Below are 10,401 nucleotides of genomic sequence, written 5' to 3' on the forward strand. Positions count from 1 at the left end.
TGTCATTTCCAATGTGGACTTGAGAGCAAACTGGAAGCCAAACACCAAAAACTACTGTGCCAAACCCATCTATTTATATGTGGATGAATGACAGTGGATCAGACAGTTTCTTGTTGTCCAGAAATATTTCTGTGAATATATCTGTGCTGCCTGCTGGGGGAGACGCATAAAGGCAGACAAAATTAGTGAATGGTTATAATGCGAGCAATTGCCCTCCACTTGATAGAACATAAATCATGAGCAAAGTGTTTTTCCACTGGGAGACTGTGTTTTACATATACAAAACTCATAATTTGTGCTTATTGAAAAGATTTGGACACTCGAATGTTATTTATGTTTTTAATTTGTCTGCATCAGTAAATAACATCCCACTTAGCAAGCAGTTCCTGGGCCGAGCACTTACTCCTCTAATACAGAGTCCATGACCTGCCTGGCCACCTCCATGCTTCGTGTTGCTAATCCATAAAACCATAATCAATGTGCTCGATAAATATTTATAGACGAGACAGATGGATGAGTGAATCCTTATATCTTGTCTATTTACAGGAAGAGTCAACCCAATTCAGAACTTGCTTCACAGTCTGTTACACCATGTAATTAACAACATCAGTCCCCTTTGTACTACATGACTTGTATTTCTCTGTAACTACACACCAGTTTGTCATTTTTAATAGCATTATATATTCGGTATGCATTTTCTATAGCATAGGCTTTTTTAAATTTATAAAGCATATTTTGCTACATATTAGTATCCACCTAGGAAGTCGTTTTTAGAAAACTGCTTTGTTCTTGTTTGCTTTAACCTTTATTTGGACACATTGCACCAAATATATGCAGGACACATTCATAGGTCCCAAGAGAAGCTATAAGGATGAGCCAGTTTGGAGAATCCATGTTCAAACTCCTAACACTGAGAAAGCACCACTTTGATGATGAAACCCTATGAGTTGCATCCCCCACACTTCACCAGAACATCCCTACACTACTGGCTTAGCTCAGACCTTCACTACCACTTACCAGGGAAGTTACAATAGCCTCCTACTTGTCACTATAAAAACAGAGCTGTCATACCTTTCCTCTTCTCTTCACATAAGACTAAAGGATATTTTGAGAAAAGACCATATCATCAATCTAGGGCATAAAGATTTTAATAAATGGGCTTTTGACATGTTACATCACGAATGAACCTTCTGAGTTTGTAAGTGGCCCTTTGACAGGATGCATCAGGTCAATCCATAGCTCAGAACCTTCACTGATTTAATCCATAATTTATATAGTAATGGATCCTGAAAATTCCACTGCTTCTTTTCCACTGGTAAAGGCAGTTATGCTATCAAATCTTGAGCCTGATGCATCACTGCTGTGTGCCTGAAACTGTGCAGTGTCCTTGGAACAAACCCTGCAGACCCCGGCTCGGTCTTTCTCAAACTTGTCATTACCGGACCAGTCTCCTACTCTGGCCATCCCCACTCATCTTTTATGCTATTGTCTGTACTTTTTTAATTTAACAATTTCTTAACTTAAAATGGTGATTTCATGTCATCCGAAAACCAGTAACAACTGCCATTAAAAGAAACCTGCACATTATCATGAGAGGCTCATTTGCGTAGCAACAACAGAAAAGGTAGCTGCAGCAATGGACCCAACAGGCCAACTCCATCACTTACCTTGAGCAGGGAGGGATCTGGGCAACAATGATAGGGCATGATAGCCCATTCAATATTGTCTCGGCTTCACAGAAAATCTAAAATTAAGTTGGGCATGTGACCTGTGTATCACAAGAGTCTCCTGTGAGTTCCACAGTTAGCTGTGTCAGCTAGACCTCCCAGTCTAGTCTGGTCTTAGAAGTATTTGTTTCATTGTCTGATTTTTTTTCATAGAATCATATGGCTTTCTTAAAAAATTGAAACCATAGGAGGATCAAGGGAAGAATAAGGAGAAGGGAAAAAGTGGCTTTTGGTGAACGGTGTTAAAGGTGTGGGAAAAGGAAGAAAATACAAAGACACAGCAAGGAACCCTAAAGTGTTGCTCCAAAAGTAACTGGGAGCTCTCCTCGAACTATTTGGGCCTATTGCACATGCATTAGCCTGAAAATACAACTCATGAAGAATAAAAAATATAAATGATTTCAGAAATATTGACTCTTTTAGCAGAAAGAGCAACACAGTTGTTTCTGCAGAAGTGGTTTTCCTTCTGTTTGAGAGCCTGGGTACGGTCTGATTACATTTCAGGTACCATGATTTTTTTTTTATTATGATGCCATTAAATAATGGTGACAACCATGGTGATAGTGATGGAAGTAGTCATCATTTCTGGCATCATGCCACTTTCTAGAACTCCAATGCCAGACCACCCAACAGAATCTCTATTTTAAACCCCATCTCCTAAAATATGCACTTTTATTTATGTTGCCTTGATTTCTTTCATTCATTCATAGACCAAGTATATCTCTGCTTTTTCAACTACATTGACTAGTTGGAGCATAGCAGACAAACTGCCTCTTCTAACAAAGAGCCCAGAGCATCCACGCCTGGTGCCTGCTCTTCCTTCAGACATGCATGTTTCTTCAGAACAGTCTACTAACATCTTAGCTATAGGGGAAGCTAGAGAGCATGGTGCTCTTCAGTTACCTCATGGGTATCAACACTATGGGACTTATTGGAACGGGGAACCTGACTACTGTCCTCCTATTATTTCTGTCATTTCTGAATCCCAACTACATGGCTCAAATACAAATCCTAAATCATTTGTTTGTTTGTTTGTTTCCTATGCTCCTGATGGAATTGGATGCAAAGACGCCTAGTGCCCAAAAAAATACAACAAGTTCCTTGACCACTGTTAATTACTTAACCCTGCTTAGATTATTTTTCAAAAAGGCCCAAAACAGTTTTCTAGGGGTGGGGGGAACTATCTTGAGAATAATATCAGGCCAGGCAGCAGTGGTGCACACCTTTAGTCCTAGCACTGGGGACACAGAGGCAGGCAGATCTCTGAGTTGAAGGCCAGAATGTTCTACAGAGTGAATTCCAGGACAATCAGGGCTACAAAGAAAAACCCTATCTCAAAAAACAGTTGTACTGAAGTGGTATGTGTTTCAGTCAAGTCCAATCCATGCACATCCGAGTACCTTCTTCTATAAGCCACTAACTGGGGCAATATAATGACAAAATTAAATTATAGAACCGGTCTTCAAGGTGTTGATAAAAAATAGTACACAGGATACCAAGACAATCCCAATTTCTGACATATAACAAGTGGTTTTCAAGTCTATCTATATACAGTAGGTATATTCCACTCACCATTTGGAATATACTTATCCCTTAAAAGTTATTCATCATGGACCAAAAAAGAGGGCTCAGCAAATAATTTAGCATGCAAGCCTAAAGATGCACTTTAGTTTCCAAACTCATGTAAAGACCCATGGACAGAACCAAATCAACAAAGTCTCTCTCTGACCTCCACATGTGGCCAAGGCACATGCACCCACAACTACACATCACATGCACACACAGTAATAATCAAAAATAACTTTAAAGACTATCAATCATTTGTTGTGTAGCTAAAATTCAAATTTAACTCTTTTTTTTTTAATTGCTGAGTCTGGAAATCACAACTATAGTCATTTAGCAAACGGTTACCAAGTACTAACTCTATGCTAGTGACCATTCTCAATGGCCTAAATAGTAAACAAAAGTCTTTACTCTTGGGAACTGAGAGTCCAACAAAAAGAAAGTATAAACATAATTTCAGACACACCCCATCTTTTACAAAAACATTCTATGCAATGAAAGTGAAAATACTCATTTATTATTGAAGAAGGGGGCACCGACATCACTGAAGTGGCCAGCTTCAAAAAGAAGAGAAGCTATCCAAGAAAGGTCATGGGTGAGACCTTCAAAATAATTTTGTATATGAGGGCCCTGACGCAGGATGAGCCTATGGCACAAGACCTCAGTGGTACAAGGTCTTCATTTCCCTCTATACTCTAGGAACCTCTTATGCTATTTAGAACAATAGTCCCCTGATAGCATCTGCTTGATCACTGGGACAACAAAAACTTCCCCCACATATTTACAAAGGTACCAGGCCAGAGCTTTCAAACATTTCCTCTTGACAAAGCATTAAAACAAATCATCAACTAAGGAGAAATAGGGCTCAGTCACATCTGTGTCGGTCCAGCTTTAAATGAATATCTAAGGAAGCTGGAGACATGGCTCAGTGGTTAAGAGCACTTGTCCACACTCTGTTTCCCAGAACCCACATATCTGCTTATAACCATCTATAACTTCAGTTTCAGAGAATCTGATGCCCTCTTCTGACTTCCATGGCCAACTGCACATACATGCAGGCAAAAGCACTCACATAAAATAAAATAAATCTAAAAAAAAAAAAAAAAAATTAAGTGAGTAACTAAATGCTATTCTTCTCAGAAAAAGACAAGACTCACTTGAGAAAGTAGACTACCTTAGGCCTGATTATAGGTCAAGTTCATACTCTAGGCAACGAGTGCTGCTAGGCCAACAGAAACAGGTTCACAGTTGACCCTATAGCTTGAAACAGTGGTCCAAGATAAAGCATATATCTAGAGAGAAAAGCATATATCTAGAGGTACATGCGAAAATGGAGACCACCACCAGTCATGAGAAAAACTATAAGCTGCTATGCATGCCTACCCACTTGGGTTCATTCAAACCCATCAAAATAGGCCCCTCTTTCACCACATGTCCCCTCCTCCACCACATGCCCCCTGCTCCACCACATGCCCCCTCCTGCACCACATGCCCCCTCCTCCACCACATGCCCCCTGCCACCACTGCCCCATGCCCCCTCCACCACATGCCCCCTGCTCCACCACATGCCCCCTGCTCCACCACATGCCCCCTGCTCCCCCTGCCCCACTGCTCCACCACATGACCCCTGCTCCACCACATGCCCCCTACTCCACCACATGTCCCCTCCTGCACCACATGCCCCCTGCTCCACCACATGCCCCCTGCTCCACCACATGCCCCCTCCTGCACCACATGCCCCCTCCTCCACCACATGCCCCCTGCTCCACCACATGCCCCCTCCTCCACCACATGCCCCCTGCTCCACCACATGCCCCCTGCTCCACCACATGCCCCCTGCTCCACCACATGCCCCCTGCTCCACCACATGCCCCTCCTCCACCACGTGCCCCCTCCTCCACCATATGACTCCTCCTCCACCACATGACTCCTGCTCCACCGCATGACCCCTGCTCTGTTCCTCCTCACATAAGTGCTGTTCCATTTGGGGACTGGCAGGAAGCTGGGTTCTAAAGAGTCCCCCCCCCAGCAAAAAACAAAAACAAACAAACAAACAAAAACAAAAAACAAAAAACAGAAACCAGAATCTGCTCTGACCTCTATGAAGCTAGAAAAAAATGCCCTTGTCTGACTCTCACACGTACTCTGGTGCCTCACATTTGACCATGTCCCCTGGAGGGGGAGACCTGGTGGCACTCAGAGGAAGAACAGCAGGCTACCAAGAAGAGACTTGATACCCTATGAACATATACAGGGGGAGGTAATCCCCCTCAGTCATAGTCATAGGGGAGGGGAGTAAGGGGAAAATGGGAGGGAGGGAGGAATGGGAGGATATAAGGGATGGGATAACCATTGAGATATAATATGAATAAATTAATAAAATTTTTTAAAATGACCTTTGTACATTTAGATGTGGTACAAGGCAAGTAACTGTGGCTGTTACACGCCCACAAGCATTGAAAAGATGCTGGGAAGGAAGAACCTGATGTGGTTCAGATAATGTCCACAGTGTGGTCATCAGTTTACCAAGCCCCACAGATGATATCTCCTTTTTGTCTCCTTCTGTAATCAACATGTCCTGGCCAGTTCACATCACTTAAACATTTTCCCTATATGCCTGGGAAACCCCAACTCCTCTTTCTCAGTTCAACTCAACTATTCCATTATTTTTAAAGTCTTTCTTGCTATGCTAAGTCTTACCTGCCAATGTGCACGTGTCATAACATGATATTCACCAAGGCAGAATCCATGGCCTCCTCCTCAGAACCCAGCAGAGCACGTACTCCTCTCTTACAACACTCACCACACCATGTTAGCTGGTTAGTGAGCACCACACCATGTTAGCTGGTTAGTGAGCTAGCTGTTGGCTCTTTTTCTTTTCACTTAACTGCATACTCTCCTTTAGGTTAGGGCAGTCATTCTCAAGCCCGTGTTAGCGTGAACAAGACATACAGTTTGTGTGCAACACACATGCAGAAAAGGAAAGGCCCAGATGAAGAGAAAGAGGGGAATTGAGAGAAGAGGTGGACATGTGTGCAAACCTATACTCCCCGCACCCAGAAGGCCAAGGCAGAAGGATGACGAGTTGAAAGCTAGCCTTGTCTCCCCAAAAACAACAACAAAAGTGATAGGCCAGAGAGATGGCTCAGGGGCTAAGAGCTCCTACTGCTCTTGCAGAGGTTTGACTCCAAGTACTTACATGGTGATGTCACAACTACCTGCAACTCCACTTCCAGGGGATCAAATGGCTTTTTCTGGCCTCCAGGGCTCTTTGCATGGTATATGCGAATTCATGCAAACATATGCACATACAAGAAGGAAAAAAAAAACCAGAATTTTTTCTCATTCAATTTAACGCATTATTTAAAGGCCCTACATTTTTTTATTACTCCTAACTTTTAAAGACCTTATCTTTTATTTTAAAGAACTACATAATCACACAAATGTTATTTATTGATGCAAAAGAAACCTGATTATTCACATGTTATGGACTCTCCACAGAGAGATGAGAATGTCTAAGCCAGGAACGCTACTCTAGAGGAATCGTGGAAGGAAGGAGGACCGCTTTCCTTCCTCACAAACCTGGGGAACACACATCCATCTCAGTGCATGAAATATCTGTGTCCAACAATTTTCAATAAACTTTCTGTTCATTCACTTTGTGAAATACTTATAAAAATACTGAAAGTACATATGTTATACATAAATCGAGACACCTATTTTATGATTTTATAATTTTTTGACATGTATCTAATTATTTTTTTCCTTCCAGCTAGCTGTAGTACATTACTATCAAGGAAGAGCTTAAAAATAAATGTGGGTGGTGGGGGGGAACATAGAGTAAAATTACAGGAAATTCACATTTTTCTACCAATTAGATTTCAGGAGATATTTGTAAAATTATATAGAGCATACCTGGTGAATATAACTGGAAAATAATAATTTCATTTTTTTGCAGTACAATCAGAACATGAAAATGATGAGATTAAAAGCAGCGAAGTTACCCAGTGAGGGAGGAGTTCAGGAGGTCCTATTAGTGGCTCCGTATTACAATCTAGAAACATCTCAATGTAGACTAATCACATTGCAGGTCCACGGGAGATTTACAATGTGATTTGCCACAGAGAACTCCGTGTAATTTTCGTTGAGGATTGACACCATTTTATCTTTGCACGAATCCCTGTTTCTCACACAATTCCGTCCTTTCTACATTGTCAGTTCTGACAGGCTGATTGAATCTGCTGGATTCTGAATGCCTCTGACCACTGCAGCAAGTCATTAACCTTGACTTGCATAATTGAATTCAAGGTTGATTGCCTGTGACCCTCTGCGCTGAGGTCTTCTGAATGTACATATTCATTACTGGCGGCCTTGCTAAACGGATTGCACAAGGAAAGCTGTAGCAGTCAGCCTGCTTGGTATGCAGAGGGCGAGGAGGGCACTAATTGCATGTTAGAGCTGAGGATTAGATTATGAAACGAGTGAGAAAATGAAGATAGATCCTCTGACACTGTCAGATTAGGGGCAGCGACGTGCAGGCATATGACATTGAAATTTACAGTGACATTAACAGAAGGAAATTAGAAACAAATAGACTTTGGATATTTTCTGAAAATCTCTGTATTTCCTGCAATCACCTAATAGACAGGACAAGGGAGCTAACATCTGTATTTTGCATAATGGAGTGGAAGGATGGAATTTTTTTAAAAGACGCTTTTTGAAGATTAGACGACCACATTACCGTCGTTGTATCATTACCTGATACGCAATATCTAGGCTACGCTTAAACAAATGCCATTTCGGAGTTGTCGGGGACAGAGCTGCGCACAACTTTAGTGAGGATGGGAAAGATAGAAATACTTAAGGATGCGAAATTATTGTGAACAATTCTGAAAGCCAATAATGCTAATGTCCAACTTTAGTGAAAGGCCAGCTTGTAAAATCGTCACTATTTCTGCTTTTTTTTATTTTTTTTTATTGCTCTAACGCCACTTCATAGTTAAAACAAGTGCCTGCCTGTTCACTCACCTCAAATTAGTCTTCTGACCCACAGCAGATGTGCACATTAATAGCCAACAGTTCTACCAGCCACTTCCACTTTCCAGAAGGAAACATCTTCATGGCTACAAATTCGGTAACAAGTAAGCTGCCCAGAGGTGAGGCTGCATATTCGTCAGAGCCCTTTTTCTCTCTCTTTTTCTCCCTCCTAGAGCAGCCTTTCTTCTTACGTCTAACGTCTTCTTACTTTGGCCAACTGATTTGTGATTTATTTTAAATGAAAACGATGGCCTGCCTCTCTAACAACAGAAGAAGAGTACAACATTGAATAGTGGAGGATGCTTAAAAAGAAGCCCTCAGAAGGCTTCAGTGTTTTGCAACAGCTGGAATGACTCGGGCAGTGGTTTGGAGTCACAGAGGCTACCTGTGGAGAAGGCCAGTAAGGCTTTGTGAAGTTTTGTTCCGCCTTGCTTGTGCAGCAAGACCACAGGCCGAGACCACAGACAGATCCCTGTGGAACTGTAAGACGTGAGCCCAGAAATATTCCACAGCGTTTTTTAAATGATTAACTTGGTTTCTATTGATCTTGCAAAATGAAATTTATTTTCGCTACCTTGAGAAGCTCCAAATGGAAGAGGTAACTTTCTCAGTAATTATGCCTCACTGGGGAACTTCTCGTTCTGTAGAAGAAAAAGACTCATGAACTAAACTGTGTAGCAAGAAGAAAGAGGTGTGGCTCCCCTTGGGGTTCCACACTTTTGGGTACCTTCCTGAGACATTGAAGTGATAGTTGCAGGTGATATCTGTCCCCCAAATCCGTTACCTATACATGAAGTCAGCTTTCAAATACACCATCATGGCTTATTCTTTTAATCAGATAAATTATGAGTCATTGAAGCTTATGCTAAGAAGTGGCAGGATCTAGGCCCCAGTGCCAGCCCCATTCCTTTCTGACTGTGTGGCACTGAGCCAATCCTCGCCATTCAGACTGGCATACCTCAGCAGGTTTCTTGAAAAACGACTGCAAACTACTCCACTACGTAAGCATTATGGAGATGGCCAGCGCTGTTTCAGTTATTTCTTGTTGTCCAAGAGGCCTCAGCAAAACACAGCGGCTATACGTCACGGCGGTTGGCTGTTGCTCTTCGTAATTCTGAGAGCTAACATTCTACGCTGTTCTGCTGGTCTGAGATTGCTCATGATGCTGCCATCATTTATCTGGTAGTTTACCTGACGGTCCAAGATGACCTTGTTTGTGCGCCTGGCTGTTGGACTTCAGTCTTTTCCAGGCCTTTCTGAACCTCTGTCTCCCATTCTCTAATAAGCTACAGTGGACTTCTTAAATGTGAACTTATGATGATGTCCTTGAGGAGAGTAGCTAGCACACGGCATCCATGGCCTTGCTCTGGAAGCCGGTCATTACCTCTGCCATTTTCTAGGCTTCAAAGAAACCCCTCAAACCAGCCCAAACTGAAAGGACTAGAGAAATGCACGATGTTTAAATGAGAAGCTACGCAGAAGGAGAAAAAGGAAGAAGAAAATGGTATAGTCACATTATAATCTCAAAAATAAAAAATTTAAAATATATAAATAAAGCAAGAAAATGTAGACACAAAGGTGTTTGATTCATTGGAGGCCATCTTCATAACAATCAATTCTCTAAAATATGTATGTAACAGCATAAAAATATAAAAACAAGCAGTAATATACTGACACTTAATTTACACTTTCTACCACTATAAAGACTGAAATTCCTTGTTATCTCCTTCCCTGACTATATCTCATAAATAAATTGAAAAATATCTTACTCTAAATCCCAGGCTGTCCTGGAACCCGCAGTGATCTGCTTGCATCAACGTCCTGCAGACTTTACATACTTAGTGTGTAGATTGTTGGCCTAGAGTTGCTGACCCACCAGCCTTAATTTTGCTTCTGATTCTCACCAGCTTTGATACCATCATTTAGGCAACCTGAGTTTTAGTGATGTCTCAAAGCATGGGTCTGAGTCCTAGCTCCACGGGGTTGGAGGCATGGATCAGCAGTTAAAAGTGTTATCTGGTCTTTCAGAGGACCAGGGTTTTATTCCCAGTATCCACATGGTAGCTCACAAACT

Source organism: Acomys russatus, chromosome 15, assembly GCF_903995435.1.
Source record: "Acomys russatus chromosome 15, mAcoRus1.1, whole genome shotgun sequence".
Lineage (NCBI taxonomy): Eukaryota > Metazoa > Chordata > Mammalia > Rodentia > Muridae > Acomys > Acomys russatus.